This window comes from Dreissena polymorpha, chromosome 10 (assembly GCF_020536995.1).
Source record: "Dreissena polymorpha isolate Duluth1 chromosome 10, UMN_Dpol_1.0, whole genome shotgun sequence".
In the NCBI taxonomy this organism is placed as follows: Eukaryota; Metazoa; Mollusca; class Bivalvia; order Myida; family Dreissenidae; genus Dreissena; species Dreissena polymorpha.
Genome location: NC_068364.1, coordinates 60,774,639 through 60,796,982, shown reverse-complemented (window position 1 = coordinate 60,796,982; position 22,344 = coordinate 60,774,639).

Sequence of the window (22,344 nt, the reverse complement as noted above, 5' to 3'; positions counted from 1 at the left end):
GTGTTTTTATTATTTTTTAAGAAACCTTGTTTAAGACCTTTCTTATACTTAGATTCTTATACATTCTCTGTACTTATAAAGTAAACGTGTATGTTCATCAATTGAGAGTTCTGCAGGTTATACTGACTTTTTACAGACCATTATCTGACAAGCTGCCTCTTACTCTTTTATGTATGTTGACTTGGCAATGTGTATTAATGTGATTATAAGATTGGTGGTTTCGCCAAATAAATAACCTATGGACAGATTGATTACAAAAAACCCGAAAGTTGTTCTCTCACCATTGAGAATTCCCATTACACGTAGTATTCATTTGCCGTTAAATTATAGACAATTACTTTTTTCTAAACCTACAGTCAAATTAAGTTTACTTCGAACATCTTTCATTGGAGGTACAATGCGGCTGGGTTCTAGTTCGCAGCGTAATTTAGCTCCGTGTAATCGGTATCCTACAATAAATAAGTGCAACTCCAGGAAGTGTTTATGTTGCAAGTTTTTAAATATGTCCTCTTTTATTCTTTCATCGGTTAACAACCGCAAATTTTCAGTTAATATTAAATCCGATGTCTCATGAAATTCTATGCATGTGGTTTATGTTATTACTTGAAATGTACCCTGTTGTGGTGCGCAATACGTTGGGCAGACGGGTAGATCACTTAAGGATGTTCGATCGTTTCCACTTTACGTTAATTGATTCACTATATCGTAAAAAATAAAAACCTTTGTATATTTTCACGGTTTCAAAAGATAAGGTTTGAATAAACGAGTGAAAATTCTAGTTTGACTGTTTTGATTATGCGCCTATAAATTTTCGTTAATTACATATTTTCGAGATTTACTGCAATGAAACCAAGCGTTCGATTGCTTGACGTCACTTCGTGATCGACATCGATGAAACGCTTGCTTATGCTGTAGAAGTTATTTTCTGTGCAAAAACAAGCGTCTATTAATAACGAAACGATAACTTGTCAACAATGAGAATCAGATACTTGGCTTAATAATTTTCATTTAAAATGTCTAATTTGGATATAATTCGGAATACAAAACGAAACTTAAAAGGTATTTTTTTTAAAAAACATTCCAAAGCACAATGTGGATTTCAATAGAAATACTATTTCCACCGACAATCAGGATTTCCGGTATGACCACTGTTATTTTGACGATTTTTTTATCGAATCGTCGGTAAGCGTGACCACATGTGACAACAGCGATGCCAGTTGGAAAATTGGTAGACGAGTCGTTGAACTCGACACATTGGCCGAATCGCTTTCAGCATGAAGTGCTTGTCAACTCAAGTGCCATGAATTTACTTAACACAGTAGAAAGCAGGGATTTCGGACTGGCATGTGTTTTGGACATACAGTGTAGCAATTGTGGTGCAATAAATAATGTGGCTACTGGATGGAAACATGGCAGAGTTTATGACATAAACACAAAGCTTGCATTGGGTAAGACTTTTTTGTATTTTTGGTACATTGGTGCATTATATCATGATTTATTGTCAAAATTACTGATACTTTTGAATACATTCAGATACTGGTAGTTATCTGTAAGTTATTCCTGTGTAGTCTACATGCATACATTTTTTATATGTTGTACTTGATATATTTTTCCTTCATATTTTGTCTGATTTACTACTAGTAAACACAATTACAGTAGAATGTGAATGGTTGTCCTTAGTTAAACATGTATACATGTATTTTAAAGTGACATGAGTTTATTTTCTTCCTGCAGCCCTATTTATTAATACCGGTAATAAATATGAAATTTTACAAGTTTACAAAACATAAATATTCTCAATTCGTCAAATACGTATTGGTTTTGAAAATAAAGGGCTTAAATTAATTATTATTTGTGTGTATGTAGATCACTAGGCCTTATAAAATTATGTAACTTAAGTAAATTATTGACATTATTTCATATTATTTTATTCCACATAAGCATATTTTAGCATTGTGCATTGTCAACTGTTCTGTCATGTACTGCAATCTGTTTCAGGTTAATCAGAAACTGGGTGTTTCACCTGGGACTTTCACATAAAAAATGGCCCTTCTCCGTGACCTTCAGCACAAAAAAAGAAAGGCTATAGCTGTTACTCGTGCAGCAAAACAGCGACGCATAAGACTCAAAACTGGGACGGTATTTTTAATTATGGGCATTTTATTTTTAAAACACAGTATTCTTCATTTGTATGCCCCCAATTGGTGACATATTTTCGCACTGTCCGTCGGTCGGTCAGTCCGTCACACTTTTCGTGCCTGCTCTCTAATTCAAGTAGTTTTTTATCCGGTCTTCACCAAACTTGGTCAGAAGTTGTGTCTAGACCAAGTTCGAACATGGCCATGTGGGATCCTGGGTTTCTTACAATTGTATGGATTATTTACACGGTTGTGCTTTTATATAGTTACAAAGTTTGAGTTTGGGGCATCCGTGTCGTGTGGACACATTTCTTGTTTGAGATTGTTTCAATAGATCCATCAATTATATATGCAAAGTAGTAGTAACATTTAAAAGCATATGCTAATGTTTGTAAACTGATTATTGTAAAAGCATTAATTTGCTGTGTAATCATTTCTATAAAAAAAAATCGGAGATAACCCATGAAGGTGCAAGCACATTTTCCAATTTGAAATGCTGTTTTCCTGTTCTGGCATTCAAAGGACATAGTGCAAGAAGTACGAGAGGGTCCAACATACTGTTCAAACATAGAGGACCAAGATGTTGAAGTTACAACTATACCCCCACCTGTACCCAAGCCTGGTCCGGCAGGGCTAGACACTACTGGGAAGGAATGTGTTTTCTTTGATTTGGAAACAAGAGGGTTAGGTAAAGTTTATTTTTAACATATTCCGTATTCACAGTGTTGCACATACATAAGTTTATCTTGGTCCAATTCAGATATTTAGGTACTCTAAATCTCCAAAGTTGAACTTCTATTAAAAAATATACATATTTACTTGCATGTGTAACATAATTCAACCTGCTACTACTGAGTTACTAAATGTGAGATATCGTGTAAATTGTTGGTCAACCTAGCATATGATTGAATTGCAACAAGAGTTATGTTCAGACTAATTTCTCATTTTGTATTCATATAATAAATGATTCTTAATCTTTATTGATAAAATGATAGTAAATACCTCTTAGATGATGCAATGTTACATTACCCACAACTGGCTATAGTATATTATTTTGGATCATTTAAAAATTTAAACACTCTTCTTTGCTTCTTCAGATTTATAAATAAATAAGGTGCCAAAAACTTACTTTCATATATCCATGAATCGAAGAAAAGAGCGTTTCAATTTTCATGATAACAGTTATTATGCCCCCTTGGAAGAGAGAGTTAATATTGTTTTGCTGGATGTTGGTCTGTCGGTAGATCATTTAGTTTTCGATCAATAATTTGTCAACTTTGTCACAGATTGGTTTTTAACTTTCCATGTGCATAGGAATTGGACAGTATATAACCCCTATTTAAATTATGGTCACTTGGTCAAAGGTCAAGGTCACAATAAGTGTGAAAATTGTTTCCGATCAATGACCCTTCAACTGAAAAATTCTCTTAAACCACAATGCATAGAGAACGGATGTGAAGGAATCTCTTCTACGATTGTTCAAATTAAGCTTCGAAATAAGTCCTGTCCTGGGGGGGGGGGGGGGCAATGTTTTTCCCTTTTATGTTTATTGTAAACACTGCAAATGTATTTTAAGAAGTTTACATTGTACTTGGGTGAGCGACCCAGGGCTCTCCTATTAATGTAGCTAAAATGGATTCTGTGCAATTTCTATGTAAAATTTTTGTTTTGTTTTTTCAGAGCGTACTTCTCACATAATTCAGATAGCTGCAGTGCATTCAACTGGTCAGTTTTCAACATCATGTGATGCCAGAGAAGAAGATGTCATTGAAAGCGTCAGAAATAACTGGAGTGACAGTTGTTGGCGACTCTGTGATTGTCAATGGACAAACAGTAACAGCTGTCCCCATCAAATCTGCATTGACAAGTTTTATAACATTCTTACAGAAATGTTCACCGGTTATTTTAGTTGGGCATAATATAGAGTCTTTTGATTGTAAAGTGTTGCTCCATGCTATCCATACTTGTGGAAAAATGTCTGAGTTTCAGCAAAATATTTGTGGCTTTTTAGATACTTAACAAATATGAAATCATATTAGCAGAAAAATTTAGTTAAAGACGTCATTGGTGAATTATACATGGCACATGGCGCTCTACAGGATGTTTTAGCTTTTCAAAAGTTAGTGAACTCTGTTCCTCTTGACCAAAATGTTGTTAACAAATATTCATTCAGCTATGACCGAGCAGTATTAGCATACAATGTGTAACTAAATGTTGCTTCCAACATCAAATCTTTGCAAACCATGATTGATACAAAAGTTATACGTGTGTAAGTCAAGGTGTTGCAAGGAAAGTTGCAGGAAGTGGATTGCAACTTAAACATTTGAGTACTGTATCAAAAAGAAACGGACTGAGTGGTTTGAGGAGCCCCCTGTCAGAGGTTACACACAGACAAATCAGAGTAACAAAATCAGAGAAAAAAATATGAGCAATAGCGAGTTATTTGTTGCCTGACATATAAACAATTGTAATTTTCATCTTGTATATAGATTAGCTATGAAATCTAATAGCTGTTACATAAAAAATTTTCCTTCTCGATGACAAACATAGTTGTGATTCTTATGTCAGTTGTATTTCTCATGTTTCACCTAAGTTGTAAGATATTTTTGGCAGTGCATTAAACCACAGATGGTGTGTGAAACATAATTGCCCCGCTAATTGTATTCTATGTTGTTTTTTGTAGATGTACTAATCTGATAAAAGTATTTGCGTAGCCTGAATTTTGATTGTTGTTGCTCTCATTAGTAGTTGTTGTGTACATGTGTATCCTATATATGGACAACAACACATTTTTGTTAATGAATTGCAAACATGGCTTTGCTTAATGTGTGTGATTTGTGTCACATATTTTACATTGTTCTATATCCGAATAACAGTGAAATAATCATTATCTTGAATTTCATAAATTATAATTTGGCAAAGTTAAGAAAACCATGAAAAATCAGCTTCAGATGGCCCCCAAAAAAGACAAATGTATTTCTCATGTGTCCAGCTTTTGACATCCTAAAAGAAGCCTTATTATACATGCGTACAACATAAAAAAATGAACAATACCTTTTTTATTGACATTCTTTTTGCAGTATCTGTAACAATGCCGTTCACTAAACAATAGTGTATCACAGCACAAAGCAGTACTATTTGTAAAAAAATTATATATTAATTGATGTCTGGTTTTTAGCTCCACTGGCCAAAGGGCAGTGTCCTGTGTCATGGTCCTATGTCATGGTCCTGTGTCCGTCGTGCGTGCATGCGTCCGTGCGTTAACTTTTCCTTAAAACATCTTCGTCTCCTAAACTACTGGTCCAATTCTGATAAAATTTCTCAGGAATGTTCCTGGGGTGAACCTCTTTCAAATTTGTTCAAATTATGCCCCTGGGGTCAAATTTGACCCTGCCCCGGGGGTCACTGCCTATTTTGTGAAAACTTTCAAAATCCTCTTGTCCATAACCATTGGGCCTAGGGCTATCAAATTTGGTATGTAGAGACATCTAATAGTCCTCTACCAAATTTGTTCAAATTATGCCCCTGGGGTCAAATATGACCCGCCCCGGGGTCACAAAATTGAACATATGCTTATATAGGGTCTATTTTGTGAAAACTTTACAAATCTACTCGTCCATATCCAAATTTTGTATGTAGTGGCATCTTATAGTCCTCTACCAATTTTGTTCAAATTATGCCCCTGGGGTCAAGTTTGACCCTGACCCCAGGGTCACAAAATTGAACATATGCTTATACAAGGCCTTTTTTGTAAAAAATTAAAAATCTTCTTGTCCATAACAGTATGGCATAGGGCTACCAAATTTGGTATGTAGTGACATGTAATAGTTCTCTACCAAGTTTGTTCAAATTATGCCCCTTGGGTCAAATTTGAAACTGCCCCGGGGGTCACAAGACTAAACATATGCTTATAAAGTGCTTATTTTGTGAAAACTTTAAAAATCTTTTGTCCATATCCATTGGTCCTATGGCTACCAAATTTTGTATGTAGTGACATCTTATAAACCTCTACCAAATTTGTTCAAATAATGCCTCTGGGGTCAACTTTGACCCTGCCCCGGGGGTCACACAATTTAATATACGCTTATAAAGCGCCTATTTTGTGAAATCTTTAAAAATCTTCTTGTCAAAAACCATTTGGACTATGACTACCAAATTTGGTTTGCAGTAACATCTTATGGTCCTCAACCAAGTTTGTTCAAATAATGCCCTTTGGGTCAAATTTGACCCTGACCCGTGGGTCACAAAATTGAACATTGTATACGTTTATATCTTGCTTATTTTGTGAAAACTTTTAAAATATTCTTGTCCTTAACTCTAGGACTTAGGGCTACCACATTTTGTATGTAGTGAGATATAGTAGTCCTCTACAAAGTTTGCTCAAATTATGCCTCTGGGGTTAAAGTTGACCCACCCCAGGGGGTCACAAAAGTGAACATGTGCTTAAATAGGGCCTATATTTAAGTATTTGCACATGCCGAGAATATTTTTTTCAGCCTTTTTTCAGCAGTGGAGCGATACAGGGCCATCATGTCCCTCTTGTCTTTAAATACACATCACACAGTTCTAAAAATAATAATTTTAAAATAATACATATGTTCAATTTACAACCCACAACGTGGGTAACAGGTGGGTGGGGTAATTTAAGATGTTTATTTGAACATCAACATTGTTTTTTCATTTGTTACATCTGAAATATTTTCATAACAATGTACATTATAAATATTTCTACGTGTATCACATTTCAGTTGATAATTTGATTGTTATAGAGCAGTTATTATATAGATATGTTTTAATTACTATTACAATATTAGTCATTATATTTGTTAAATTAAGTCCATATTAAAATGTCTGTAGCAAAAAAAAATCCACGGTGACCTATCAATTTCTTTACTTCATTTTAATGCTAAGCTAGTTGCCTTTAATTATTGAGAACTTCAAATGAATATGAATATTACATCAACAGAAATATGTATCTGTATTGCATGTTATCTATTTTGAACTGTGCAATAAAAAATTCAAAACAAACAAAAAACTAGTCATACTTATTACTCATTATTTTTTATGATTTCCAATATTTTTGGTTTTTAAAGTGTTCAGTATGATAATACAAATGTTACAGTTGCTAATCTAATACAATCTCAATATTACTATGCCATTTTAAATGTATTAAACACAAACATTTTACCGTACCCTCAATTTTATGCCCCGCAAAAATGACATTTTTTCAAACGCACATGGCATTTAAAAACCTTCGTTATCTCAAAATTATTCACGGTGACCTCCCTTTTTTATTTTATATTTATTTCAGATACAGATCCATTAATAACCATACAAAAAATTATAGCATTCCGGATATTTTGAAAATTTTCACAAAACGATCGAACATCCTTAAAACACGTTTTAGGGAACATTTTTTTAAAATTAAAAATAACAATAAATTTTATAACTTCATTTACCAGCACTTTAATAAAACAGGTCATAGCGTAACAAATATTTCAATTCAACCTGTGGAGCAACTTATTTTTAATAATAGTACTTCAAGTATTTCACAAGAACTTTCACAACTACATCATATTGTGAGTACAATAAGCAACCTAATGAAATTATTACCGACCATATTGCGCAATGCATAAAGTTAAATGTAATAGTCAATATTACTGACAAGAAATTGCCATCACTTTACTGGATACCTAAATTACATAAGACGCCATATAAAAGTCGTTTTATCGCTAATTCAGTGTCTTGTACCACCAAACAATTATCAGTGTATCTTACATCTGCATTGAGTGCTATTAGATATCATATAGCTAAATTTTGTAATAAAGTTTATGAAAATAGTAATATTTACCTATTTTGGTCAATAAAAAACACCTTAGAAGTTATTGATAAAATTGAAAATAAAAAATATAAGGTGTCACAGGTAAGTACTTATTATTTTTCGACACTATATACAACGCTTCCTCACGCTTTAATAAAATCCAAACTTGTTTCTTTGATTGAAAAAACTTTTGCTAGAGAGAAATGTTTGTATCTAGCTTTAAACACTAAAACAGCTTTTTTTACTAATCAGATATTAGATAATTACATCATTTGGACTGGTCTTGACTTTTGTGCAGCACTTACTTTTCTTTTGGATAACTTGTTTGTTGAATTTAATGGTAAAATATTTAAACAAATTATTGGCGTTCCTATGGGTACTAATTGTGCGCCACTTATAGCTGACCTTTTTTTATATTGTTATGAAAGCGAATTTATGTTAGAATTATCTAAAACTAAGCAAGTAGATTTGATTAATTGTTTTAACCTTACTAGTAGGTACATTGATGACATACTTAATTTAGATAATCCATTATTTGAACAATATATTCACAAAATCTACCCAAAAGAACTAGTCTTAAATAGATCGTGTATATCCAATACAGACGCTGCGTATTTAGACTTACATTTAACTATTAATAATAATTTGATCAAAACTAGTTTATACGACAAACGGGACGATTTTAACTTTGAAATTGTAAATTTTCCGTTTCTAGATGGCAACATCCCTAAAGGACCTTCCTATGGTATTTACATTTCGCAGTTGGTACGTTATGCTAGAGCATGTTCGTGTATTAAAGATTTTAATGATCGTAATCTAATATTAACTAAAAAATTGCTAAAACAAGGCTTTTTGTATCATAACCTAAGAAATACATTTGCTAGATTTTACTCTAAGTATGGTGATTTAATTTCAAAATATAATGTTTCTTTAAAATGGCATTTAAATAATGGAATCTCCCATCCATCATTTTATGGAGATGTTTTGAAGCGTGTCCGCAAATTAAAATATGTTAAACCAAATGTTCATATTAAACTTTTCAATTTAATTAACTTGTTTTTATCAAAAGGATACGATGCTTATGTACTTAAAAACACGTGTTTGATGGTTTTCGATTCACTATATCTTTCTTCCCTTAAAATTTGGAATCATTAGTGATATTATAGGCATTTTTCACTGTTGAATAAAATTTTGTCATTGTGTCGTATGAACAAATCTGCATGAATACTACATTATAGGCATTTTTCACTGTTGAATAAAATTGTGTCATTGTGTCGTATGAACAAATCTGCATGTTAACTACATTTGGACTCAAATCGTACATCAAATCATTTCTGTCTTCAGTTGTCAAAACACCTATTGATTCCAATAATGTCGCTTTAATGGTATTACCATTTGTATTCATTTGCTTCTTAATATTAAATCACGTAAACTTGTTTTATTAGTAGCACAGCCCCATGAATATTTTTATTTAGTACTGCCCTTGGAATTTGTTCACGTCATTATGTCATTATGGATTTTTGTGACGTCATACGACCGACTTTCCCAGTTGTAATCTACATGCATAGGTCATTGGGTTTATAATGTTCCATTTTATTTATATTTTCTCTCTGATAGGCGTTTCTTGTTTGATTTAATTATTTTTAATTTGTTTAGCAGTCACATAAACAACCAAGCTATGTAATATGGAATTTTTACACCCATTATTGCTGCTTCTTCCTGTATTTGCGCGATGATTATCTGAGATATTAACTCTATGATTCTACATTCTCAAATCTTTTCTATAAAGAAGGAATGTAGTTGACAATTGTTAATAGTTTTATTTGATCGTTCGTCAAAAAGTTGTAATTCTGTTACTCTTGTATCTTCAATGCAATTGAGTAATTAAATAGTAATTAAATTGAATGCGTTTTAATTCCCTTTTATTATTGTTTAATTTGAGTTACAATGCTATGACGTTAAATTTTATTTACACTTAAATGTATTATGAATATTGCTGGGCCAAGTGTGTGGTTGAGCGCTCTATATCCAGGTTAAAACCCCCAATGCTTTGCATTGACCGTTCCAAGGCGGTGACCCCAGCTTTATTCATATTTTGTGTTTATGTTGGTTTGTATTGTGCTGTATTGTGCTGTTTTGTACTGTTTGGGCAATCGGTCACTTGCCTTAAATAAAGGACCAACTAATTGTTTTTAATGAAAATTCAATACTGCTCCAGCAGCTGGAGTTTCACTTCTTTATATTGATGGTTAGTGAACTATGTCAAAAGCACCATAGCTATGTAACACTTGTATTTTGAATATTGCAATGTTCCACAGAAATGATGCTGATGATAATTCTACACGATCATGACACGAAAAATGATGAATTATTAGATATATTTCTAAATTCCATTTCCACCAACAATTCGGTTATTCCACTACCAGTTCACATGCTTCGTACACAGTTGAAAATAACACTATTCCACTCAACAACCGTGACACATGTACTCAATTTTTCAACTTTTCGCAATTAAAATTGTCTTCTACTGTTATTGTTGTTGTTGTACTTTTGAAAGTAGTTCGAAAGATGGCGACTATTAAAGGGGCCTTTTCACAGATTTTGGCATTTTTTTTAACTTATTCATTAAATGCTTTATATTGATAAATGTAAACATTGGATCGTAAAAGCTCCAGTAAAAAATCAAGAAAAAATTTAAAAAAAGGAAAAGAACATTGCCCGCAGCAGGTTTCGAACCAGTGACCCCTGGAGTCCTGCCAGAGTCCTGAAGTAAAAACGCTTTAGCCTACTGAGCTATTCCGCCGAGTAAACAGTCTTGACGTATTTTATACCTTATATAAGCAATCTTCGTAGTTTCACAGAATTTAACGACAAAAACAGAACTCTCCAAATTATTCAATCGTTTCGCGTTGCAACGCTTTATAATTTTTAGGTTTTAAAATCGTCAAAAGATGCATATAATGGCTATATTAGAGCATGGTTAATGTTCAGTATTACTGTTTCCTCACAAATATCATAACTTAAACGAAAACTTACGAATCTGAAACAACTTTTTTCAATTTTGTCAATTTACCAAAGCGTGAAAAGATCCCTTTAACCCAGAGATTGATTTATGAAATAAATCGTCTGCTGATCCAGAGTGATCGCCTGTGTGAATCGAATATTGTACATTCGGATACTTTTTCTCGGTAACGGCTTTTATCGTTATAAAACAATTGCTTAGTGCACTTGTACTCAACTGTCCAATATGGAAAAAATACAGACTTTTTGGATCCATTACCGGAATATATTGGACGGTCACGTGGTACTTATGAAGAATGCCCATTGGATGAATTTATTGGATATAGAATAATAACTATTAATAGTATATAGATGTTAGAGTTATAATTTGAAAGGACGATTTTCTTATTTATTCATATATTATTAAATTGACAAACAAAAATAATGACAATAATACAAATTCGTTCAAATGTTGATTCGCATTTTATTGCAGCAATACATGTGGTAATCAACACAATAACGACGAAGTGCTTTAACTAAGACACATTAGCTAAACTGGTGTTAAAATCTTACAGACAAGAAACAGGGTTCGTACATGTATTATTAGCTTCTTCTAAAAATAAAAGGTCTTCAGGAGTTGTATTTGTGTCATATCCTTATACGTATTCATACATTCATATACAAAATATAAATATATTTAGATTTCACGTTAATTATAACATCTATATTATGCTTTCGCTTTTATCAACATGAAGATTCCATGTGCTAAATCAGCATGGTAATAAAATACCATATTTACAAATATGTATTACATCAGATACCATATTGGTTATCTCTTTTATTTTTAATAAACATTGGACTTACCATATGTAAATGGTTATTTCCACTTGTTGCATTATAATTTGCCTATAAATGACACTCTGCTAATATAACACTTATATTGCAAATGCGTAATTTGGATTTTCGCATCTTATGTTAAATGAATAATAGTTTATTTAAAAAGTCTGAAAGTACCTCTATATGAATACACAAATTAAATGGTTTTCGTTAAGTGTAACTGAAAGATAGCGAGTTTAATGACACATTTACGTTGTAATGTTATATTTAAATTGATCTTATAATGAGTGTTTAAAATGTTAATGTGTATTGTTCAAACTACAAGTTGAAAATGCATTAGCGCCACATAACACCAAATCAAAGTGCGTGTTACTTATTAAACACTATGCAGTTAAATGTCGAATTGTTAAATATGTACTAGATTTTGTTTAGCCTGATTATGCCTATAACATATGAATGTGTTAAATACGTTATATCAAAGTCGCTTTAAAATCGTTGCGTGATTGTTAAATGTGAGAAATGTTAAGTATGTGAACATTCGCACATATTCCAGTTCAGACACAATGTAAATTTTAGGCAAAATGCATACAGTGGTTTTAACGAAGATAAAAATCGAGTAACTCAGTGTTTTGCAATGAATGGTTGCATTGAAAAAGTTCGAAAGTTATATACACGCCGGTAGACATTAACTTTAAGAATGACATCTTTAATGCAAGAAAGCAAGTACTAAGTTAAAAATGTATTTAATACGGATATAAAATGTATCAAATTTAAAATCGAGTGTCTTATAATAGTATCGATACTAGAAAGTGTAATAATTTAGGCGCCTCATATGTAAGATGTGAGTTGATTGAAATATGAGTCTGTAGACGTCGTGACAAAAAAACTACATGAAAGCCGAATGCCGTTATATGAAGTGTGTTTTTAAGATAATTACTTATTGTTTTTTTTTCATTCTATCATGCGCATCAAGTGCCCACGTTATTTAGAAAATAACGATGCAGCATTCCCCTTGTATTTCATTATTTAAACATGCCATCGATTGTATCGCGTTACATGAATGACATGATCTTTTGATGAAGAATTGTTAATTGTGTGGCATGTTTGCTATCGCTTTCACCTCATGTAAATTATTCATATACACGCTCCACACATTTCGATTACATGTAAAGAAGGGCACGAAGTGAAAACTACTTAATGTACGCTCTCAACAATAACATGGTTTATTCTCGTGTCTTTTTGAAATAAATATACATGTATATAAATGGCAATAACTAGATCGAGGCATTAAAAAATTAAAGTCGCAAAAAAAAATGTTGTTATTTTTACGTTGTGAAACTGGGCCAACAGTTAACTAATTGGATAAAATAATACACTTCAATAGCATATTATTTTTAAGTTGGATCGTTTGATTTGTTAGCGCATGTCAAACGAATGGCATCAAAACAGTAAAAAAATAATGCGGTATAAAAGGAGCTGATTCACTTTTAACATTGTGTAACCTTCAACCATGGTTTTATTGAGAAAATCTTCCGTATATTGGATCTCAATATTTTAAAGGCATAGACATATAGCATTATGCATGTTTATTTGAATATCACTTTCCTTCTTTTTGTCAATATTGTAATTTTGTTATTGATAATACAACTTTACGGGTTGACCTTTGTAATAAAGATAATTCAATACAGTGCGTTCTCGTATTAAAAAGCGCTTCTGTATTTTTAAAGAGTAAACCAATCAATATAATTAAAACTGTTTCAAAGTATTCAATGTATACTTCATATTCCATAAATTTGACAGTTTTCTATTCCAAAAGCACCAATATATTAATGCAATTTTTAAATATGCATGTGAAGACCTAGGAAATACAAAGTCTACACGGCAAAATCATGTTGACCTAGAATTTAACAATTAATCAAACACGTGCAATGCAGTGGTGTAGGGTGCTTTAGTTAGATACCCTTTTTTAGTAATCGTTACATAAAGGCCTCCTCACACATAGGCGAAAGTCTCCCGACGTCAACTTGCGTGTACTGGCGAATAAGACTTCAGCGAAATTCATTATCTTTGCGTATGTGTACGTTACACATCGTTGGTGGTGTTCGTATGGATGCGTTTGTGAGTTTTTGCATCCGTTGCAATTAGTTCTGTTCGTCGAAATTTTTTAAACATGTTCAAAAATTGTTGGCGAATAAAAGTTTCGTCTATCGTTCGTTAAAATTCGTTTCAATACTTTAGCCGATCGGAAAGTCTTCGCATAGCTGTCGTCAACTGGCGTTAGAGGTTGCAGCTCTCAGCTAATTTGCATACCGTGACTACTTGATTTGCATATCAAGCGAAAGAGGACGATCCGAAAACAAATCTTTGCGATAGCTTGCGAACTTTTGCGAACTATTGCGAGGATTTGCGTTTTGTAGCGAATTGAATCCGACGCATTTAAGCGATTTATAACGATAAGTTAACGTTCAGAAAACGAACGGTATACGCTCGTATACGAATCAATCCGAAAGGTAACTACGATTAGCGAATCTATGCGAATCCATCCGAATAATAGCGCTCCTAATTGTTTTAGAAGTTTGTGAAGACATATGACTATTTTTCATATATATAATCATATATATCATTATATAAATATATATAAAGTTGAAAGTATCATTATTGCTTCGTCAAAATGGAAGATATACAACGCCTGAAACTGCAGTATATTGCTGCTATGGCCAATCAAGAAGTAGTCCAGCAACAACTTAACATACACCGCTTTCTCAGAGGCCGACTAAGGTGGAGAAGAGGAGCCAGAGCACGATATATCTGGATGAGACCATGACTGCATCCCGGGAGACGGCGCCAATTTGGCATCTATGATCAGCTCATGGTTGAGCTCAGAAGAGAAGATCCTGGAACATTTAAGAAATTCCTCCGCATTCCTACTGAAATGTACGATGAAATTTTGGGAAGTTGCGTCATAGCCTCGTAAAGCAACACATTCGGTACAGGGAGCCCTTGGATCCAGGGCTAAAAATAATTGCCACACTACGTCACCTGGATTCTTGTGTCTAGTACTCAGACATTCAGTATTCCTGGCGGGTCGCTGAGAATACCCTCTTTGTAGTGGTCAGAGACGTGTGTCATGCTATATGTGGAGAATATATTGATGAAGTTATGACAGCCCCCTCCACACCTGAAGAATGGAGACAACTGGCTGATGGTTTCCTCAAAAATTGGAACGTTCCAATTTGCGTTGCTGCTATTGATGGCAAACACATAGCCATCAGAAAGCCTGCCAGCTCTGGTTCCTTATATTATAATTATAAGGGATTCTTCATAATCATCTTACTGGCCATTGTCGACTCGGGCTACAAGTTCGTATGGTGTGATCTGGGTGGTGAGTATAAGTCTACATAAATTTAACTGCATTATTTTGTAATTACATAAATTATATACATTTAGTGCTGTTTTCAATGTACATATGTATACTGACAATTTTTTATCCTTTTGTATTTTCAGGATACGGTTCAAGTGGAGATGCCAAGATTTAAAATGAATCAGAATGCCTGGAGATAGTGCAGGATGGTTCCATTGGATTTCCAGACCCACAGCCCTTTCCAAATGACACCGTCGAAATGCCCAATTTCTTGGTGGAGATGACGCTTCCAGCCTTAGCGAGAACATGCAGAAACCCTATGGACATAGCGTCCTGACAAGAGACGAACGAATCCTGAACTACCGCTTATTCAGTGCTAGGAGAGTATCAGAAAATGCATTTGGGATTTTGGCCGACCGATTTCAGGTTCAGTAAACTTCCGCTATTAAGACCAGGCAAAATAGTGGTCTCAATAGCGAGTGGTCTTAATATCAGAACATTTTCCTTTATAAATTAACCATTTGGGACTCTAATATTGTCAAAAACAGCATAATTTTTTTTAATCTTCGAAGTGGTCTTAATAGCGGATCTTTAGTGCAGTACCCTTTTTTCAAAACACAATTTCATTTATAAAAGAAATATTCACGTTAACTTTTCACACATAGCAATACAGGTCATCTTTAATTTCAGATACTTCTGACAAAGATGAAACACAGCATATCCACAGTAAGGCTGATTGTAAAGACATGCTGCTTTCTCCACAACTTGATGAGGATCAGGTACCCCACAATGAAGAATGCACTAGTTGACAATGATGATAGAAGAGGCGATCCGGTTACTGGGGAATGGAGAAGAGGTCGCAACTTGGAGGATACCAGGAATGTCAATATCAGGGTAAACAACACAGTAACCAAAAAAGGCAAGCTTGTGAGAAACACTCTGAAGAACTGGGTCAACTCTCTAGCGGGATGTATGACATGGCAAAACAGGATGGTGCCACATTAGAGATTGAAATAAAGTGTAACATATTAGTGGAATAAATTAATAAAGAATATTGTTGTTTTTGTATTGGTCTTATAAAGGGAAGAAATAGTAATAGGAAGACACGAAATTTACGCAACATCTTTAATGAAAAAGACTTCATGCATAATCAACATGCATACATACGATAAAAAATAACAAATACAATGAATATCTACATAACCTCACTGACAAAGTATTTACTTTACTGAGTACATAATGAAAACATCTCAGGCGTAATCGACATGCGTGCATCTACAATGATATTAAAGAAACAAATACAGTGAACATCTAGTGACATAATGTCACTGACAAAGTGTCTAAGGTACTTCCCTGAGTACATTATGAGAACATTTTCAGGCGTAATCGACATGCGTGCATATACAATAATATAAAATAAACAAATACAGTGAACAGAAAACCTACACTTCAGTACTGACATAATATTATAACCATGTCAAATAAAGACTACGGAAGACTTGATTATACGCCTTAAATATAATCATGATAAACGATACAAATATATCGGAAAAAAGTAAGTCTATATCAAAAACGCCCGGATGCAGAAACACTGTTTCGGAAATATTCGGCGGTATGCGCAAGTATGCGCAAGGTTGCGCTTACATTCGTATCTTTACGCTCTTTATAGCTCATAATCGCTAAAAGCGTTTGACGTGGGGGCATCGTAGAACGGTCGAAATGAAGACCATACTTTTCAAGCTCGATTTAGACTCCGATCCTTTTTCAGATCATCCCGATCGCAGCTATGTGAGAACGGGGGGTAACGGACACTAGTTGCAAGAGCTTTCCGTAAACGAGATCGCAATTACGTGTGAAGAAAAGAAATCAAAGGCAATACAGTAACTTATTTTGCTTTTGATTTATTACACGTTCATAATGTTTCTATGTGAACTAGAGCAGCCCATTTTTCATTAATAACGTGTTATTATAAATCAAAACAAAATTTCTCAGATGGAAACAGAGTTGCTCTAGAGTTGAAACGCATGGAAGAGAACATAATACCATTCCCATTATTACAAGAACACTATTGATGAAAGACATAAGAGGGCGACTTTAAAAATAGTCTAATGCGATACTAGGAAAACAATTGTAAGTGTCATTATTGCCTTTCAATAAAATATGTTCAGCGTTATTCATTTCATATGTGTTTTTTTTATAATTGAGCCGTACTCCGTGAAAAGGAGGTTTAATGAATGTCGGTAAAGTGTCGTCCCAAATTAGCCTGTGTAATATGCACAGGCTAATCATTGACGACACTTTCCACTTTCATTATATTTTTTGCTCAAGAAAGTCTCTTGTAAGCAAAAATCAAGTTTTTTAGGAAAGTGTCGTCCTTGATTAATCTGTGCGGACTGCATGGGCTTATCTGGGACGACACTTAACACGCATTCATTATTATTCGATCGGTTATGCAAGTACACCTATACGTGAGCGTCGTGGTAAATGCTGTTTGTAATAGAAGTTTCAAGTTTGCTTTCAAGCGCACATAATTTTTTCATTTTTTTTTAACTTTCAAAATATTTGGGTCTCGCATAATATGGATGTTTTGGAAAGCGACACGCAAATTCAGTATTAAGACTCATAAAATGTCATGTCAACAGAAAAGTACAAGGTTTAATTATTGATCAAATTACGAATACGGTTGATGTAAGAACATCAGAGAGAATTAAAACATACAACATGCAGTTATGTCATACAGATTTCTGCTTGACATGATGATCACAGAAAAATGTATAACACAAAGTCTTAAAATTTATTTTGCTTTTTTTAAACCGTATAAGTTAAAACCAAATTAAATAAAACATCAACAAAATACACAATCAAGTGCAAATATTTACTCCTCTTTAAAGACTGTGTTGTAAAAGACGTAACGATGCATATTTTTATGACAATGGCATATATGTATTACACATAAGGTACGTTGACATAAATGAATATCTCCCTGCTTGCTTACTAATTTCATTTTTTGTTTTTTGTTAAATTAATTATTCTTATCCATCTGATTCAGTGAAAAAAATGACGTTCCTGTTGTAACACACGTCCCCCCCCCCACCCCACGCACAATTTACACCGTACAGACTGTTATCTTGCACAGGAAGGCATAAAATGTTAATCTTTTTAATTGTGTCTTGTTCTGAAAAAAACTGGGCATAATGCATGTGCGTAAAGTGTCGTCCCAGATTAGCCTGTGCAGTCCGCACAGGCTAATCAGGGACGACACTTTTCGCTTAAACTAGATTTTCGGTAAAATTGGACTTCCTTTAAACGAAAAATACCATTAAAGCGGAAAGTGTCGTTCCTGATTAGCCTGTGCGAACTGCACAGGCTACTCAGGGACGACTATTTATGCACATGCGTTCTGTCAAATTTTCACAGAAAAAGACACAACTAGTCATATTGATGTCACGTACAGTTACATGTTTTAAAGAAACCAACGTAAAATGTACTCAGAGCTGTTCAAGAACCACACACGAGCAGACAAACAACCTTTTCTGACTATAATTTCCACCGCTTAAGCATTTTTTTTAAATCCACTAATTACCGCTCCTATTTCTGCGTAAATCTTTATTCACTTCACCAATCTGACTGTTCTTTTATATAATTTTCATTTGTTATTTGATAACGAACGAGTTTTCGGTTCCTGTGATGTATTTTTTCACATCCCCTGCACTGATTGTACCACCTGGAGCGCTCAGTTTGCCTCGTCCATTAGTTTCCTTTTAAACTCATTTCTTTTTCAAATGGTTAAATATCTTTAATTAAAGACGAACGGTTTTCTATTTGAACATAAAGAAAGTTAATTAAAATTTGTTTGACAACGAACAGTGGGCAAACAATATAGTTTCCATTTTGTCATCGATTTTAAAATTTGCAATCTGTGTATAAACGGATAAAGGAAAGACTTACTGAACATAATTTTTGTTATAAATAATTGAAAGATACTCAAGTGTTTGTAGAAATCATCAGTTTCATATTGGAAAATCAAAAATCATTATTACTTCACAAAAAGTGGACAGGTATACCTGTATACAAACCGTAGCATGCTTACAAAAAGACGCAGCAATAAAAAAAATAAACACATATTTTGTTATCCCATTGTTAGATTTCAAAATTTGCAATTCTTTTCAAGCATCTCATTCTGCATTATGCATTTGTATTTTGACACATCGCTGTGTTTTTTTTTGCTGGAAGAAAACGTGCATTACATTTAAATATCTACGTTAATAGTTAATGACGGCATTGCAATCTAAAAGTAATCAAACAGTGCCGTACACAACATTCTTTCCAAAAAAAGATTGTGTAAAGATTCATATATGCATTTTTAGTATGCTTTTTTTATAGCCCCAATCACTTATATTAAAATTAACAAAATAATATTCATGAACTAAAACAAGGAAGAATTTATGAACTGCTTAAGTTGTTTCTGTATATATACACATACACGTATTAAAGATCGAGACTTGGAGGTACAGCTTTTCAAATAGCATCTACAATATCAAAGAATTGGAGGCGAGGCGTGTGATTACATTGAAACACTTACACAAACAATGAAAATAATTTCATTGCCTTAAGTGATGTATTTGCTTCAGACATTTGTGATGTTTACATAAAAGGTGTTTACTTATATTCACAAATAAACAACTACTATTTTCTCTCAAGACACAACCGATGACTGTTTCGGATCGAAACCTTATACTTATGAGTGATATAGCATTAAACTGAAAACGCTATTGTTTTGCCCATCAAGTTGTTATGTAACAAAGTGAAATTTCAGCTGCACCAGTGAGACACAGGTTAGGATAGAAATCTGACCATAGTACGCTGTCCTTTATTTTGGACAACTGAGCCATTGACAAAAGTCTGTCCGAAACAAGAATTCTGAAGTACCAAACATGAAACGCATGCTTCTTTTAATAATAAAAATATTTACCTTAAAATCTCGTCATGCAAAAGAAACGTTATTATCTGTGACACCCGGCGCCATCTTCCATATATACCGATAACAGAGAACAGTCGTATAATCGATACTTGAGCTACGATTAACATTAAAAAAGCTATTCCCAAGATGATTCCGTTAACGTGTATTATGTGATTATCGTGGATGGTGTAATTACAATTCTGAAAATGAACTGTGATGGTCCAATAATCGCCATAAAATATATAATATTCAGACAAGAACTAGATGGAAATAAAGTCATACGAGCAGCATGTAAAATGATATGCTGTAATCAAAGAGGAAATATAACCAACAATTGTCTATCGCGAATAACTTTTCGGCGTATTTATCTTTTTCGTTATTCTTGAAAGAAATCGTAAAAATTATGAAAAATATGTGTAACGCTTGTCATCGATAATTTTTTATATTTACGATGATCTGTATATGCTTAAGTCGAAACAAAATCTGTTCTGTTCTGTTCTGATAATTTCGCAAAAACGTGTATTACTGACATAGGGGTTTAACTACGCTTGGCATGTTGTAATGCATGCAAGATGAGGAAATTGAGACCCTGTCTTTGCGGTGGCAATCAAATAAGCACATTTACGCCGCATAGACATTTCTAAATAAATCAAAGGAAGCTATAACTTCACAATAATAATAATAAATGAACAACCACAGTAATATAAGTCCCCTCCTCCTCATCATCGTCACCATTATCACCATCATCATCAACAGCAGCAGTTGCAGCGCAACAATCCACATCCTGGTTTAATATGGTGTTTAATGTGCTTAACCTATTAAGAACGCACTGTTATACGGGCTGTGGATATAAAGATGCATACATGCAAAATATTTTTAATATTGTAGGAAAAATATATTTCAGTGATAATTATATGAAGTAAATATCATATCTTTAAATAAATACTTAAATGGTTCCTGTGGAGTATACCAGTGTATAAATCTCTTTACGATATACTAGGGTGTCTAATACTCTAAATTGGCAACCGATGGGTCGTATTAAAATCCTGTTAACAATACGATGAACGTTTATTTGGAATCCGAATATTTTTAAACATTTGATAATCAAAACACTATTTCATATCGGTTCTTCGGAACGTTGCATGTGTGCATATTCCCCTCGGTGATACATGTAAGTAAAAGATACGACATTGTACTCCAAAGTTGAAGCATACAAGAATTGATGAAGGAATGTTTCTGCCATTTTGCTACACTATAGTATATATACAAGTTGTCATTTGTTCAATGTGTTAAAATAGTAAATTGAAATCATGTCTTTGATGAGCAAACACCATATTTTTAATTAATTGGCTGTGATGAAGTCTTGTGATTCAATGTTGTAAGCAAACTATTTTGAGACCGTTTAGATACACACTCGTATTGAGAAAATCTCTACTTAAAATGAAAATCGGCCCCTATAATCATTAATTGACATTTAACCGGAAATATTGTTTCAAGAGTCGAAGTAATTACTCATTAATATTGCGAGCGAAAAACCAGTTTAAAATGTATTCCAAAATAAGATTGCACGTGTCCGAATATTTAAATACTTATTTATAACAAAAAAAGTGGCTATATAAAATGCTACAATTTTCACAATATTTACAACCGAGGCTCATCCATTAGTGTCGGGTCTCCGTCCGCCTATTCTTTTTCAAAATATATTTCCTCATGAACAGATCGACATAATTTGAAAACAAACGTCACACGAATGTTCCTTGGGTAGTCATCTATTAAATGTTTTCAACTTTTTCTGGTTCGTTGAGTGATTAGGTCACAGAGCAAAACTTGGTTTAAAAAATGAAAACTTTAAAATTCGCCCCGCCTTTGGGCTAAGGTAATCTCCTAGCATGTGTCTTACATTTACACCGCAAGGGAGAGAGGTTTTGGTACTTTTTATATGCGACATCGAATCGTGGTCTTTTACCAAGTTTTGTTCGAATCATGTTTCGGATTTCAAAATAAGATCCGCAATTGATATAATTGTTGTCCATATATCTATATAATGCAAACTTACAAAATCATCTCTGAAATCGAAACGCCATGAGAGTTGTTATATGTTATTTGACATAGTATAGTGGTCTTCTACCAACTATGTTGAGTCACGCCGATAGGGTCAAAATTAATCCCTCTGTGAAGTTACTTATTTATAAAGACGTAATTTAGCAAAAATCGTAACAATTTCAAA